The sequence below is a fragment of the Myiozetetes cayanensis genome, unplaced genomic scaffold, assembly GCF_022539395.1.
Source record: "Myiozetetes cayanensis isolate MyiCay16 unplaced genomic scaffold, myiCay2020 scf1, whole genome shotgun sequence".
NCBI classification, from domain to species: domain Eukaryota; kingdom Metazoa; phylum Chordata; class Aves; order Passeriformes; family Tyrannidae; genus Myiozetetes; species Myiozetetes cayanensis.
This window is the reverse complement of record NW_026086604.1, coordinates 31,146,199-31,162,009: the sequence shown is the minus strand read 5'-3', so window position 1 is coordinate 31,162,009 and position 15,811 is coordinate 31,146,199. Positions and strand designations below refer to the sequence as shown.

Below are 15,811 nucleotides of genomic sequence, written 5' to 3'. Positions count from 1 at the left end.
TGTACCTGTGCCCTTCCCGCTCTGGGGACAGGAAAAGAAGGGAGGGGTCCCGCAGGTGTACCACGGACCAGCAGAAGATGCGGTGCGCGTTATGCGTGTGGCAGAGGACAGTATATGGAAGTGTGTGTGCGTGTGTGTTCGTGCATGCACACTTCCCATCTGGGAGGGAGGGGAGGTGTGCGGGGAGGTCTTGAGTGTGTGCGCATCCCCCCCCACACACACACACAGGAACGTTAACGCGACTGCACCCTTGTCTGACGGGGGAATCCCCTGCCTAGGGTGGGCCGTCAGTGTGTGTGCGCTGTGTGTTTTGTGCGTGTGTGAGCGCACCCTCCGCCAGGACAGGCGGGCGCGGGGCGGGCGGCCGGGCGGGGGCACGGCCGCTCCCGGCCGGGAGCGGCCGTGCCCCCGCCCCGCCGCCCGCCGCCGCCGCCGCCGCCCGCACAGCCGCAGACACGGGCGGCCGCGCCGGCAGCCGGCGGCTCGCATGCAGCCGGGGATTACCGCGGGGCGAGGGCAGCGCGGGCTCGGCTCTTATCCCCTCCTCGGTCAGCCCCTCCGCCCGCCCCGGCCCGCTCGCCGCGCGGCTGCTCCGCCGGCTTTTCATCTCGGCGGGTAGGAGGGAAGATAGATGCCTTCGCCGTGCTTCTCCCACCCCCAGTCCTCTCCGTGCCGGGGGGGGCGGTGATGTGGAGCTGGGAATGTAGAGGAAAGCCCTCCCCGGGAAGAGGCGACCAAAACAAATCTCTCTCCGTGGCTTTGGCGGCCACGCAGTGCCCGGGGAAGCCTGAGCAGCCCCTGCCAGCGCCGGGGAATCCCTCCTGCAGCCCCCGGCGGCGCCCCGGGCGCCCGCCGAGCAAGGTAAGCGGGAGGGCATCCCTCCTCCGCCGAGGGCTGCCTTTTGGTTTTATTTGTATTTATTTTAGAGCCCGAGTCATCCACGCCTCCCGCGCTGATGGGACTGTGGAGGGAGGCGAGAACTGCCGGCTGGCCGCCGGTGGGCTGCGAGGCGCCCGGGCCGGACGGGAGCGCCGCTCTCCCGTGGGGAGCCCGGGGGTGCCCCGGGCGCGGCGGGGAGCGCCCCTGGGGAGGGGGAATGCTCGGCGGGGCGGGACGGACACGGGGTGTCCTCCCCGGCTGCCTGGATCGGTCTGAGGGAGGAGAATGCAACCCCTCACGCTGGAGCGCTTTGGAAACCGTGGCTTGTATTTTTGTTCCATCAGAGCTGCTAAAGGGAGTGGGGGGAATGACATTTCGTAGTATTCTACCTCCTTCCGTGGGTGAGCTCTACAGAGAAAGGCTCATCATTTGTTTCCGACGCTCTAATAGCGCTTGTGGAAACCTGATGATACAAAACCTCAGCGTTCTCGGTAGCTGTCGTTGGAATTACCCCATCTACCCAGGGACTGAAAAATCCCCTCTATCAAGGAAAATACGTGTAGCGTTGTGGTAATCTAAAAAATAGTCATATAGGCTTTCTGTAGGTATGTAGCATGCTGATAGTCCCCTGGATTTAGAAACCTAAATGTGTTTATGAACAGGCATGTTCACTGGCTGCGTGCTTTCTACAAACCGTTCAGTGTGTTTCTTCTATCAGAATTTCACTGCCTGGGGGAAGCTAGACCTTTGTTTATACCCTATGTATGTACTGTCCATATTTATAGTAGGGTTTGGACTTAATTCAATTCAAGTTACATAATGATTAAGATACAAATAGGAAGTATATTTGCAGTTTCTTGGATATTTGAATTCATTGCAGATAAGACTGTCTCTAGCATCACTGCCAAAATTGTCACTTTGTCAATGTTTGTGTAAAAAGGGAAGCGTCCATAGCATCAGGTGGAGACAGCATTCCTTGGCAAATACAGAGTCATCAAGACCTTGCTATCAAAAGGACACCTAAGGAAAGGATTTCAGTGACCCCATCCTGTAGCTCTGAGAAGCTGCCAGGATTGGTTTAGGAGAGGAAGAATAGCAGTGAGACTGGGCAGGCTTGAGAGGGAGAAAAGCCTGTCTGGTGATGTTTTGCTTTAAAGACGCTTAGACTTCAAGTCTGCTCAACTGGCAAGTCTGTCCAAGTTAATGCAGAGATAGCACCAAGCCTTAGAGTCTGGGCAAAGTCTGTGAAACTAAACATCCTAACAAGCCTAGGGCACAATCGTCCTCCCAGAGAGTTTTAGTAGAAACTGTCAGGGGAGCAGGGGCAGTGAGTACATGCCCCTTGTGAGATTTGTTTGCTCTCCGATCACGGAGATGTGCTAGCAAAGCTCTGGAAGTATTTCCCAGAGAGATGAGGTGCAGTACAAACAAAAAAGTTTGTTTCTGGTTCTTAACACTTTTGTCTCTCCATTCAAACGACATCTGATAAACTGTCTCTTCACTCAGCCTTAATGGAACTTGCAGTTGGCTTGTTACAATTTTTTTCTGTTTTCAAATTATGCTTCTGCAGGCAGCTCTCACCAAAGCATTTGAATTGCTTTTGCCTCCTTCTTTCTCAGCTGGACGCTGTCACTGGGGCTCAGCAGGTTGGCCTCATTCAGATATATGCAGACAGTAAAACATCTTCAGCTCAAGATGAGGGAATAGTGCTGTTTGGAGCAGCATCTGAGCTTTTCCATTCGCTTCAGCATTTTGAAATGTCCCATTGCAGTAATGATGACATATTTATTCATGCTCAGCCTTTTTTTTTTTTTCTAAGTGAAAGTTAATTGGCAAATTCTGGCTTACCATTCAAAGCAAGGCGAGGGGTCGAGATTTGCAATAGCTTTCTTGCCAACATTTGGGATTTTGCCAAAAAAGCTTGCCGCTGTCACTTTTAAAAGAAAATCTTGATCTTGCGTGGCTTCCATGAGCTTCATGTAACTACATGCGCAGGTAAAATATTTTCCATTGTGCTATTGTATTTAAAGCTACCTGCTGGAGGACATTTCAGTCAATATTTTACTCTGTCTGTTATTCTCATATAAACAGCATGTTGGGGAGGGTCTGTGTTCGCAATTCTGCGTGGCTTAGAGGAACATGAGCTGAGATACCTGATGAAGGGGGCAGTGACTGGGAGTACGTAGTGCAGTGGGAATTCCACTGCAGACCCCTCTGAAGGTGTCTGCTCTACCAGAGTACAGACCTGCTGCTCCCGACAAGCTGAGCTGGGAGCCAGAAAGGGAAGCACTTAAAGTTGCAAGCCACTTCAGCTTCATCAGAGTAGACATACATGCATTTGAAAAATGAGTTTTTTAATGTTTTCAGTAGTCACTTCTATTAACTCGTCATGTTATTGCATAATGCTTTCTGACCCACCAGTGCTCACAGCTGATGAAGTTAAGTAACAATTGCCTCTGAAAGGAGGCAACTTTCCGTTTTTCTCTTGTATTTTTATAGGAATTTTTTTTCATTTTTAGGAATAAGGTTCTTTTACCTAAATAGGTGTCTGAATATTATAAACATGGATGCATGATAAAAAACAGGCTGTTGTTTACTTCGTTGAGTTGGGCTGTTTCTACTCTCATCGGGATATGAGCACCCTAAGAAAAATACTTTTGATTTCCCATCAGTAGCTGGCACCTTTTTATTGTCGTTATTTCTGAGGTTGTGGCACTGGGTATTTGATTTCTTTGATTTTATATCTTTTAAATCTTTGGGACATGTTCTCTTAACTCACATTTAGAAGGTAGAAATGAGTGTCTAGTTGGTAACAAGAATATTAACTTGAAACCAAAATAAACTTTCCAATTTCTAATTGTGGAGATCTTTCAAGATGTGCAACAGTGTTCTATGGGATGCTGTGAAAATAAATTGCCTTGGACATTATATATTAGATTTTATCCTATTGTAAATGTAGATTTTTTTGTGCAATTCCATAGCTTCCTATGTTTGTTTATCTATAATTCTCTGGCTATATGGAAAGGATATGGAAAGAATTTCATTATTTTGAATTTTTTCTTCAGTATTATGCAATTAGAGGGATCGTATTGCATGCTATAATAGATACATAGCTCAGCATGCTCAAATTCAGTCTTAAGTAAAATGCATATGTATGACTAGATATAAAAACTGAACAGCAAAGCTTAACAACTCAATTTTTTTATTGACCAGAACTTGGAATTTTCTTATCTTGGTTAGCTATTGGTACAAAGTTAGTCCCAGTATAACTTCCCAGACCACTAAATACTGTAAAAGCCTTAGACATAATATGCATCAGCCAAGATATTTAAAATCTATTAATCTTAAAACCACCTGTATTCTTCATAAAAGATAGAAGGACTGCAAAGGCTACTCTGCTTTTTGTCCTTCCCAGTGCTTGTTACAGCACATGCAGAAATTTCAGTGCAAGTCGCACATTGGCGTACTCCCGAAATTTCACTTGTTTACTGTGCCATACATTGCTGTGTTCCAGGGCCTGCAGCAAACTGAGGATGAATTTTTTTAGACTACTTCTTGTTCACCAGCATGAAAGTATGATGATAATAACTGAATAATCAGCAAATAAAGAATATTATTTTGAATGTACTTCTTGGATTATTGTGATCCCATGAACAATATGGAAACAGCTATGAAAAAGTCTTAGGCCACTAAAATTAGTGGAGTTTTTAATTTGTTTGTTTCTAATGCAGGAAATCTATATTTAGCCGTAATGGTAGAGCACTGTGACTTAGGTGTCTGGCTTCTATGTGTCCTAATCCTCCTATGGATAACTATAAAGAGTAGTCAGTAGCATCACGGCTGGCACCAGCAAGAGACTCAGAACAACAGTGTATTAGCTAATAAATAATATATGTCATACTGGCGTAATGCAGCTCTGAGCATTTAGGAGTAGGCTGCGATAAGCAGCAGTTGTAGTCTTCACAAGGAACAATGGCAATCGACCAGTTTACCTCTCATAGTACCGTGACAGGGCAACTGTGGTACATTGTAAAATTGTGCAAGGGCATTTACAGTCTGGGCCAAGGCAGAGGGGCTGAATAGCTCTCTTACCACAGCACTGGCACATGAGGCAGAAGCTCTAGGTTTGTCAGTGCTTCTCCCTGGGAAATCATACTTGCTATTGAAGGGTGTTCTTCGTGCTACCATCACAGTCAGGTATTAGCTTGTTAGGAAATAAACATCAGCCCTTTATGTTACGAGGAAATGAATGCAAAGCTGTGCTGATAATTAACTGAACAAAGCTCTCAAACGTAATCTTCTTTGATGACACTGGAGATGAGCTTCTCCCTCTGATTGCCTAACAAGTTAAGAAATAGAAATCAGTTATGGCAGTACAATCCAAATACAGAATAAATTTGCCTCAGGGCTTTAATAAGATATCTCGAGGCATTTCATAATATTTATTTCACAGTACCTTCTTAATGGTTAACTTTTAGAAAATTAGTTGTATTTTCAATATATAGAGATAAAAATTACCATCAAATACAACAATGAAGCCATAGTGCTGCTTTCTACAGAGTTTTCAGTTGTGTCATTTGCCCTCTTAAAGTGTGAGGGTTTGGTTTACCTGCAAGGTTGTTGACCTCATCTTAGCTGGATGTATTCTCAGATGCCTGAACAATCCTGCTATAATTTATGACTATATGTTCAGTGTAAATTTACATACACCAGAGAGAACTGAAACGGTTTGAGCAGAAAGAGCTGGCAAGCTGCAGCAGCTAGAAGAATCCCACTAATGTATTTAAGGAGACTCAAAACAGTGAATTGGCCTAATTATCCATGAAATCACAAAGCTGTGAGTGACAGTGGTTGTTGAGATTAATAGCACACAGTGTCGATTTACCTTGACAGGAGTGCCACCTAGAAGGTCTTGCCTTCTAGAATATTTGCATCTCATGCTTTCTTCATTCTCATTATTGCTGACATAAAGCAAACCTCTTAACTGGGTAAGCCTTGTGCTTGAATTTATACTCAGGGCTAGCCTGGCTACTGATTAGTCACTTTAGTCCCTATTTAGGCATGTCAGTAAAGTAGCAGTAGCAATGCTGGGTATCTTCTGCTACCACTGAACTAAAGAAGGGATGAAAATGTTTGGCTGCTTCAGTGTGTCTGTAGATCACCTGGGTAGAAACCACATTGTCTGGCTTTTCCTCAGTAACCTTGTGATTACGGTACTCAATAAGAAAAATCAAACTTTTAGGCCTTTCATAGATTACCATGATGCAAACAAATACTTCATTTTTATAATCCAAGATTCCCCCCAGCCAAAGGACTGGTCGCACCCCTCAGTTACAGACTCATTCATCATGTCTGTTGCCTTTCAAGTGCCGGCTCCCTCCTTCTTGCTCAGTAGGAACGGGGGTAGTCTCCATCCCTGCAGCCATCCTGGGGATTACTGGTAGCAGTAGTACAGTGGCCTGGAAGGTAGAAACCACAAGTATGAATCACCAGGGATGAATGTGGTCCCTGGGTGAATGTTTAATGACCAGCCAATTACATCAAAGTGGAACCAAGTCCACCACCTAAAGGTGTATTTTGAAAAGAGTGGATCTACTTCAGTTCTTTTGAAGGACTGTGTTTTACATACCTCTTGTAAGAGGAGATACAAGAGAATATCATGTGAGTAGGTTGTATCCCTTTTGATCCTGCTTATACATTGGGCCTGGATAGGAGTTGAGAGCATCTTCTTCCTGACTGTAAAGTATTTTGTTGATCCTGCCTTAGAGGTTCCTACACCCTTCTTTGAACTTGGGTCTCGAGTGTTTAATATTAGAAACCCTGAACTAATGGCTCTGATGAAGCACATTTTTAAGAGGATGCTGTGGCTTTTAAAAAGACATTTTGGCTTGATAGAGCTAAATAAATTAATTTATAGTGGCAGTTTTATAAAAGTGTTCCTTTTAGCCTGTCTTGATGTAAGAATTATAATAACAGTAGCACAGGGCTGTGCATGATAGTGAGTCCTCCCTTTCTTCTATAGTCAGGTCAATTTGAGGGTCAAAAATATCAATACTCCTGGTATCAGGTAGGACTAAAAGTCAGTAGAGCTGCTTCTTCTCTACAGTGTTAAACTGAAGTTCCCGAGAACAACCTTCCCTTACTGATCCCCAGACCAACTGTATCTTTACATAGTATGTGGAATAAAAACACTTAAGATAAGTTTGGGAAACAAAGTTTTCTGTCTTCTGGATGACTGCTTCTCTCAGATGGGCCACGTAACATGTTGGGTTGTACAAGACCCTACATGACAATTTCTAGTAGTAGTTTGGGTTGCTTTTCCAAAGCAGTAATTGAAGACGTCAAAATGTTGAAGGGATGGATTCTTCAGAATCAAGAATAGACTGAAATTTGTCTTAATTTTTAATGATAAAGGCTTTTTGTAAAGACTTACTAATGCTATGACCTCAGGGACATTTCCAGCTATGTACAAAGGCACTTGTCAAAACTGAGTCACCCAAAAATCAAGACCTTGATTCATTCCTTCATTCCAGCTTCAGGGCTTCTGTGAAGCACCAGCAGTAGGAAAGTGAGCTGGGCTCCTGATGGGTTGAGACAAATGTCTCTTAAGTAAATATGCCACTCTCAAACTTTAATCTTTGACCATGTCTCTTCTTCTGTTGTCCAGGTAGGTCTAGGATTTACCATTTATCTTGATTGAATCAGGGAAGACTCTAGTCAGAAATGGTTCAAAATTAAATTTTTCACACAAGAGTAATTGAACACAAGTGTTTTCTTTTACAAATACATCCCTTAAGAATACAAGTATGCTTTCCTTAAGTGTAGATTTAGGATGGTGGCATTGCATGTTTTTGCTTTATTAGAAAACTCAAACATTATACCAGGATTCTGGACAAAGTGCAACATTCAGAGTTTTGGGTACAGTTTCATTCAAAGAGAGATAAAATCTGACTCTCTTGTCAGATGTGTCTCATTGCTTCAGACATCATTTTCTGTGTATATGAGATAATACATGTTGTGTAATATTTGCCTGCCTGTATACCTAGAATCATCATCCAGTACTACACTGTGAAAGCTTTCCTTCAGGAGAACAAAAAAACATCTGTGATTTCTTCAGTGCTTTCAGCTACTTGGCAGCACTGCTATTGCTAAGAAGCAGTGGAAAATTGAAGGGTTAGAGATGACATATTTAGAATACTACTAAACTAATTGTTTTAGGACAACTAGTTATGTAGTGCTTCCTCAAAGAACAAATGATGTGTTGACAGTCTTTTCCATCATCTTAATGCCATGCAATACTATTAGAAGAAAAAATCGAGTAGTGGATAAATAAATCGCAATTCAAAACTCTAATTTATTAATATTAATATGTTTACTATTATTAATGTATCCTGAATATGTAACATCTGTACACTCTCAAAGAATTGTATGGAAGTACTAACCAAGCCTGTGGATCCACAGTGCTAGCTGGGATACAAATATATAGTCTGATTTAGACTTGAAATGAGGACCTTACATAATCACATTTCTGTAATATCTGGTTGTTTAAAACTAAAGAAAATGATCTGCCATTCGGCCTTGTACTTCTCTGTGACAGCTCATCTCCTCTAAAATTTCCAGGGAAGGCTAAATAAGTAGTGAAAGACAGTATCTTTGGCAAAAGCAGTAAGGCAGCTCTTAGCAACCAATTGTAAACATAAATAGTAAAGTGCAGATACGACCAGCCATTGCATCCTCAACAAGAGATGTTTCAACCTGCAATGTAAATGCAACTGTTTTTGTAAGCTGAGCAGGAATGCATCAAGATTGTTTGTAAGGATCATATAGCCATGGTTGTCACAAGCACCAACAACAGATCAGGGCTAGTAAGGAAAGACAGAGACGCAGAGGTGATCTGGAATAAAGGCTGGTGGGGATCTTGATTCAGCACTGGGTTGGGCTGCAGAGCCATATTCATTGCTCTCTTGAGACCTCAGTGAAGGCTGAAGGGGTGCTTCAAACCCACTGCTCAGCTCCAGACTCGTGACAAGGTCCTACTTCAAAAGGCCACTTGAGTCTCAAATTCCGTGTGAGTGTTGAGGTAAAATTACCCTGACTGTTCTCAAGAGCATTCAGCTTTTTAGTGTGAAGCAGTCTGCGTCACCTGTAGTGTGTCTAGGGCTCACCCACACAGCTTTACCTTGTGTAGGAGCTTAAGCAGGTGATTATAAGTGCTATTGGGGTAGTTAGAAAACTCAGATAAGCTGAAACTGCCAAGCTTGTGTGACTGCAAGATTTTACAAACATTTTATCAGTTATACTCTCCCTCTTTTTCTGTCTTCTGTCACCTTAACTATTTCTGTCTGGATTTTCTTATCCAAGGCTCTTAGGGAATATATAAAGTCTCAGAGTCTGCTGCTCCTTGGTGAAGTTCAGCTCATCCATCTAAAAGACACTTCTGTGCTCAAGATGGTGAGAACAGGGAGTTAGCAGACAGACTGATTTAGTCAATCTGAAAAGTTCGTCTGTAACAGACCCCATCTTTTTCGAGTGTTTCCTGCAATATCTGAGACTTTGTGCAGCAAACATTTAAATTTTCACATACCAGAAATAAATAATCTATGAGGTCTATTACGAAATGGAAATAATTGTTTTAGACCAGTTACCCATAGGCCCAAGAGCAGGTTTTTCAGGATTTACTCTCAAAGCAGTTTCCATAGACTGATCCATCCATAGCTGTAAGCAGAACTCTCAAGGCTCAGGTGTGACTTGGTCATAGGTCATGTAAGGACTCAGCTCTCCAATAATGGCTCTGAGCATGGTTTTAGTCTGGCAAGAACCAACCATTGCTCGCAGGGAAGCTCTGTCACAGGATTGACAGGCGGAGGCTTCATCTTTGCCCCTTCAGACCTTGTAGCTTCAGGTGGTTTCACCCACTGAAGACTGAGGACTTGAGCCCAAGTGCTGTCACCAGTAGCTCAGACAATCAAAGCTCATCTAATTCTCTCCTGTGCATGCATGCATTTGTTCCTGCATATGGATATGAAACTGAGACATACACACGAAGCTCACTAATACTTTAACGTGTTTCCTGACACTTCCTGCCCTCAGCTTGCCAATCCTTAACTCTATGAGATGTGACTTCTGTAAAGGTGGGAAATGGAAATAAAGAACAACTCATTTGAGTGAGATGCTTTTATGCAGAGTTTTAGCTATCACCTCAGCCATTTTTAAAAAAACTGAAATGAAGGGAAAATTCTAGTAATAAATATCCTACAGCACACCATTAAGAAACAAATATTTTGAAACAAAGAACAGATAGTGAGATGTGGCAGCAGGCATAACAGAATCACAGAATATGCTGAGTTGGAAGGGACTCACAAGGGCCATTAAGTCCAACTCTTAGCTCTGCACAGGACCATCCCCAAGAGTCACACCATGTGCCTGAGTGTATCATCCAAATGCTTCTTGAACTCCAGTGGGCTTGGTGATGTGACCACTTCCCTGGGGAGCCTGTTCAGTGCCCAGCCACCCTCTGGGTGAAGAACTTTTTTCTAATATCCACCCTAAACCTCCCCTGACACAACTTTAGGCCATTCCCTCAGGTCCTGTCACTGGTCACCACAGAGAAGAGATCAGTGCCTGCCCCTCCTCTTCCGCTCACAAGGAAGCTGTAGACTGCAATGAGGTCTCCCCTCAGTCTCCTCCAGGCTGAAAAGACCAAGTGACCTCAGCTGCTCCTCATACAGCTTCCCCTTAAAGTTCTTCAGCATCTTTGTTGCCTTCCTTTGGACACTCTCTAGCAGCTTAATATCTTTCTTATATTGCAGCGCCCAAAACTGCACACAATATTCAAGCTGAGGCCACACCAGTGCAGAGCAGAGTGGGACAATCCCCTCCCTCGACCGGCTGGTGATGCTTTGCCTGATGCCCCCTGGACACTGTTGGCCCTCCTGGCTGCCAGGGCACTGCTGACTCATATTCGACTTGCCCTCAACCAGGACCCCCAGCTCCCTTTCCATGGCACTGCTTTCCAGCATTTCATTCCCCAGATATTACAGCAAAGCAGAAGCTGAAATAAAGGAGAATCATACAACCAAATAAACTGGCATGTGAAGCTTTAAAAATGCGTTTGCTAGGTAGAAATGTATTAGTTTGTCACAACTAACTTGTTCTGTCTTTTCTTGGCTAACTTGCTGGATCCCAGGTTGTAGGCTTTAGGAGTCAGACCCTGAGGTGAGCACAGACTTTGTAAGTCTTTTTAGAATCCTAGAGTACCTCCAGTTCTCCAGTTGAAAAGCACACATAAGGATCTTGGAGTTCAACTCCCTGCTCCTCACAGGACTACCTAAAACTGAAACCTAAACTGTATCACTAAAAGCATTGACCTGATGCTTCTTGAACTCTGACAGTCTTGGTGCTGTGACCACTTCCCTGGGGAGCCTGTTTCAGTGACCAGCCACGCTCTCAGTGAAGAACCTTTGCCTAATGTCCGCTCTGAACTTTCCCTGAAATGACACTTACAAAACCTAAAGCTAGTTTTTCCAGAAAGTGTTACATATCTGCATTATATATAAGCTGAAGATCTGATAAGTCAATTTTAATAGCCAAACTAGTAAATGCAACAACAGTCTCCCCACATTTTTCTTGATTTTAGTAAGAATTTTTGCATATGAAGAAAAGCCAACACACTGATCTTAGATTCTCCAGACCTGAAAAAAAAATACATTGAATGGGATTACCCAAATAATTTGTTTAATAATTTCAAAATGTCTCACTTTGATCCAGAGCTTTCTTAACTTCTTAAAAACGTAATTAAATATGAGTACATTTAAAACCAGATTTTGTTTAGAAACATTGAAGCACTTCGACCAAATTGTGAAAACTTCCATTTGTTTTCAAAGCAAGGAAATTAATTCATAATTTTTCTTTTTCAAACAGCTTGACAAGTTTTGACAAAAAGACGTCTTCTGACAAATGGTAGAAATTTGTCTTTTAAAAGTCAGAAGAAAGCAAAATTGTTCCCTTTTCCTGGAGGTCTTATGATACAGCCTTTTCTTACCACATACTTTTTCCTCACTGCTTAAATGCAGGATGTGCTCCATCACTGAAGCATGCTTATTTAGTGTAGCTTATCTAATTTTCTTTGGCAATATTTGTATGGCAAAGACTGGGAGAGATGTTTATGACTAAGGCATGCAGAAGTACCTTGGATGTGAATCCTTTTGGAAGAGGGGTCTTGCACATGGATCCCTGCAAGGGGCTGACGCTGCTGGACCAGCTGGCACAATGACCCCTCTGTGTGCAGTTACACTCACCTATACTCCAAAGCAGATGGCTGCGAGCGAACAACTTATTAGGAGCAGACCTTGAAGCGTGCTGACTCTCCAGCCATCCCTGCAAATGATTTGGGAGCGTCCTGACTGTGCCGTGGCAGGCGATGCTCGGGCAACGTGACAGCACAGACAACTGGGTTCCTCAGCCTGAGGGTTTAATCTGCTCACGTAGGCATGCCCATCAAATGTGCTGAAAATGCTAAGGACCCTGTAAAAAGCAGCTATCTCAATTTGAGCAGCCAAAATTGTTGGATACTTCGGGCATCTGTGACCTTCATTTCTCTGGTATAAGGCAATGGTAGTGATGGCCTCCTCCTGAAGGGGAAAATTGGATACCCTCGGAATCACTTGGGTAGGACAGTGAGAGCTCCCTGAGGGAAATTCAGCACTTTGTGTGTAATGTAGGCCTTGCAGCAGGAAATGCTGAATAACATCAGAGGCCAAGTACTGAATGAGAAAGATGAAAAGAAATGGTAAATAATTACCCATTCACGTAAAGCAGAAGGGGAATCACACCATTAAAAGCTGTATGCCTGTGGTGCAGGGGAAGGCACTTAACTTTCCTTCTGGCTTTCCCTAGCTTTTTGAGTAGTAGCCTTTGAAGTTTTCACTTTAACACAAAGGATTGTCTTTGATTTGAAGAGGTTTATGCAGTATTACACGTATTTTTGCTACAAAGTAGTTTTATTATTGCACGAAAAAATATGGGGTTTATCTGGAGTTGCTCTTATATATAAGGGGGTAGAACTTGAGTCTTTTTCTACCAATTGCTAAGAGTGCTGGTGAGCAGCAGGCTGGCATTGCCTGCCTGCCAAGGGGTGGTTACATTTCTCACTAGCCCATGGTGGACAAGGTGCATGGTGGAGTTGCATACAGCCAAAAGGCTAAGGCAATAAACTAAGCTGAAAAATATTTGAAGCCTTCTCAGGAAAAAAAGTAGTAGTGGTCTGAGTTAGTTACAGTAACTAAAATCTAGAAAGGTAATTTAATGAATTATAAAGGTAACCTCACTTGTATAATTTTGCAATAATGAAAGAACCGGTGATTTTGTATTAAATTTCTAATTTGGATTTTAAAAATTAAAAATGTTATGTAGTTAGAGTGCTTCAACATAATTTCCTTTTGTGACAAGGTGACCCACCTAGTTGATCAAGGGAAGCCTGTTGAGGTAAACTTTTTGGATTTCAGTAAATCTTTTGATACTGTCTCTCACAGTATCCTTCTGGATAAAATGTCCAGCACACAGCGGGATAAATGTCTCATGAGATGGCTGAGCAACTAGCGCATGGGTTGGGTGCAAAGAGTTATAGTGACTGGGGTAACATCAGGCTGGAGACTGGTCACTAGTGGGGCTCTGCAGGGCTCTGTCTTTGGCTCAGTTCTCTTAAACATATTAATAAACTACTGGGACGCAGGACTTGAAGGGATACTAAGCAAGTTTGCAGATGATACAAAATTGGGAGAGTCTTTTGACGCCCTCGAAGACGGAAGGCCCTGCAGGGAGACCTTGACAAATTAGAGAGATGGGCAATCACCCACCATATGAAGTTTAACAAGGTCAAGTGCCAGATTTTCCATGTGGGATGGGGCAACCCTGGATGTATATACAGACTAGGGAATGAGATGCTGGTAAGCAGTGCTGTGGAAGGAGACCTGGGGATCCTGGTCGAGGGCAAATCGAATATGAGTCAACAGTGCTCTGGCAGCCAGGAGGGCCAGCCATGTCCTGGGGGGCATCAGGCAAAGCATCACCAGCCAGTCGAGGGAGGGGATTGTCCTGCTCTGCTCTGCACTGGTGTGGTCTCAGCCTTGAATATTGTGTGCAGTTTTGGGTGCCACAATATAAGAAGGATGTAAAGCTATTAGAAAGTGTCCAAAGAAGGCCTTCACCAAAGATAGTGAGTGGTCCAGAGGGGAAGCTGTATGAGGAGCAGCTGAGGTCACTTGTGGGTCTGTTCAGTCTGGAGGAGATTGATGGGAGGGCTCGTTGCAATCTACAGTTTCCTCGTGAGGGGAAGCAGAGGAGAAGGCAGTGGTCTCCTCTCTGTGGTGACCAGGGACAGGACCTGAAGGAATGACCTGAAGTTGTGTCAGGGGAGATTTAAGTTTGATATTAGTAAAAGAAAGGTTTTTCACCCAGAGGGTGGTTGGGCTCTGGAACAGGCTCCCCAGGGAAGTGGTCACAGCACCAAGCCTGACAGAGTTCAAGAAGCATTTGGACAACGCTCTCAGGCTCATGGTGTGATTCTTGAGGCTGTCCTGTGCAGGACCAGGAGCTGGACTTCGATGGTCTCTTTGGGTCCCTTTCAACTCAGGAGATTCTATGTTTTTATTAAAGGCACAGTTAAATACAGACTTTGTAGACCATGTTTGCAGAAAAGCTGTGCAGGAAGAAATTTTAAAAAATTATCAGAGAACAAAAGAAAGTGTGAAGAACAAATGAAGGTGGGAAGAAAGCACTTAGGAAGCTTAAAAGAACTTATTTCTTTTAAGATTATATACTCTGCTTCTTGTATATATTTCTATGACAGAGCTCTGTAAAAAAGGCAAAAATCACCCCTATGATTCAAGATTCTTCATTTGGGAAAATGTTTTTTATTTTTTATCTTTTCAGAGTGCTACATGTTGTGAATTCTGGTTCATCCCTTGGTACATACATACATACGTACATAACACCTTCTCAACACTAAACAGTGTTTCACTGCTGACTTTAGTGTGGCCACTGGGTTTTTGAAGCTTTTTAGAAAACCCACATTTCCTCAAGTAGGAAGCTGCAACCAATAATTATACTGACAAACCAGAAAATGTTTTATCAGCTTTGCACCAGTCTTCATGACACTATAATTTTTGCATTGTTGAGCAAGTATGGGTGGTAACTACACTGCACAAGCTAAAACAGTGCATAGTCTCGTGCATCTTTAGTTTCTGCAATCAGAAAAACAAATGAGGATATGGTTAACCTAAGATCAGCTGTTTCATTTCTGCTGTTTTTTACTCAATACTGCTAATATTAGGGTACACATTTTTATTAAAAAAAAAAAAAAAGAAAGAATAATTCCCGGAGATACAATAATGAATAAATTAGCGAAGTTCTCTAGAAATTGCCTGAAGACTTGACTGATTTCATGGATAATGACAGAACCTCTCTATGAATTTCTTAATTTTTTGTGTTTTCTTATGTAAGACAACCTTTAAAGGAGAAACATCATTGTACAATAAAGTCTAAAAGGAGTTTTTTCAAAGAATAAAGTTTGCAAATATTTCCTCTGTAGAGAATTATCCTCTCAAAAATACTTACTCTTTGTGTGGCTGTCTGTTTGTCAGAAGACTGATAAATGCATCACAGACCACTAAGAGATGCTTAAGTGAGGAAATCTTGGGAAGACTTGAGTCCCCTCCTCCTCTGAAGTCTCATCATCATCCCCTTCATATAAGGCAATGAGGAAGAGGGTAAAACCACAGGGAAAAATCGGCCTAGGGTCAAGAGTTAAAAAGCAAAACACAAAACAAACACAACAGAAAGGTACATATGATGTGTAAACTTACTGATGCCAGGGCTTTGATTTTGGTAGGACATTTATCTTTACAAGAGGAAGTATCAGATTATATTTTTTGTG

The 15,811-nt window shown here is 42.9% G+C and overlaps 1 protein-coding gene across 2 annotated transcripts in view; it reads left to right on the top strand.

Moving 5' to 3' along the window:
- Nucleotides 1–528: 528 nt before the first annotated feature.
- KCNB2 (potassium voltage-gated channel subfamily B member 2) overlaps nt 529–15,811 on the top strand; it is a 196,325-nt gene continuing 181,042 nt past the window's right edge. Inside the window, exon 1 of one of the 2 annotated variants that reach the window (XM_050317935.1) lies at nt 529–861. The gene's annotated coding sequence lies outside the window, so the exon portion shown is untranslated. Of the gene's footprint in view, nt 862–2,776; nt 2,875–15,811 lie in introns of those variants that run through there. The other variant, XM_050317939.1, reaches the window with a different exon arrangement.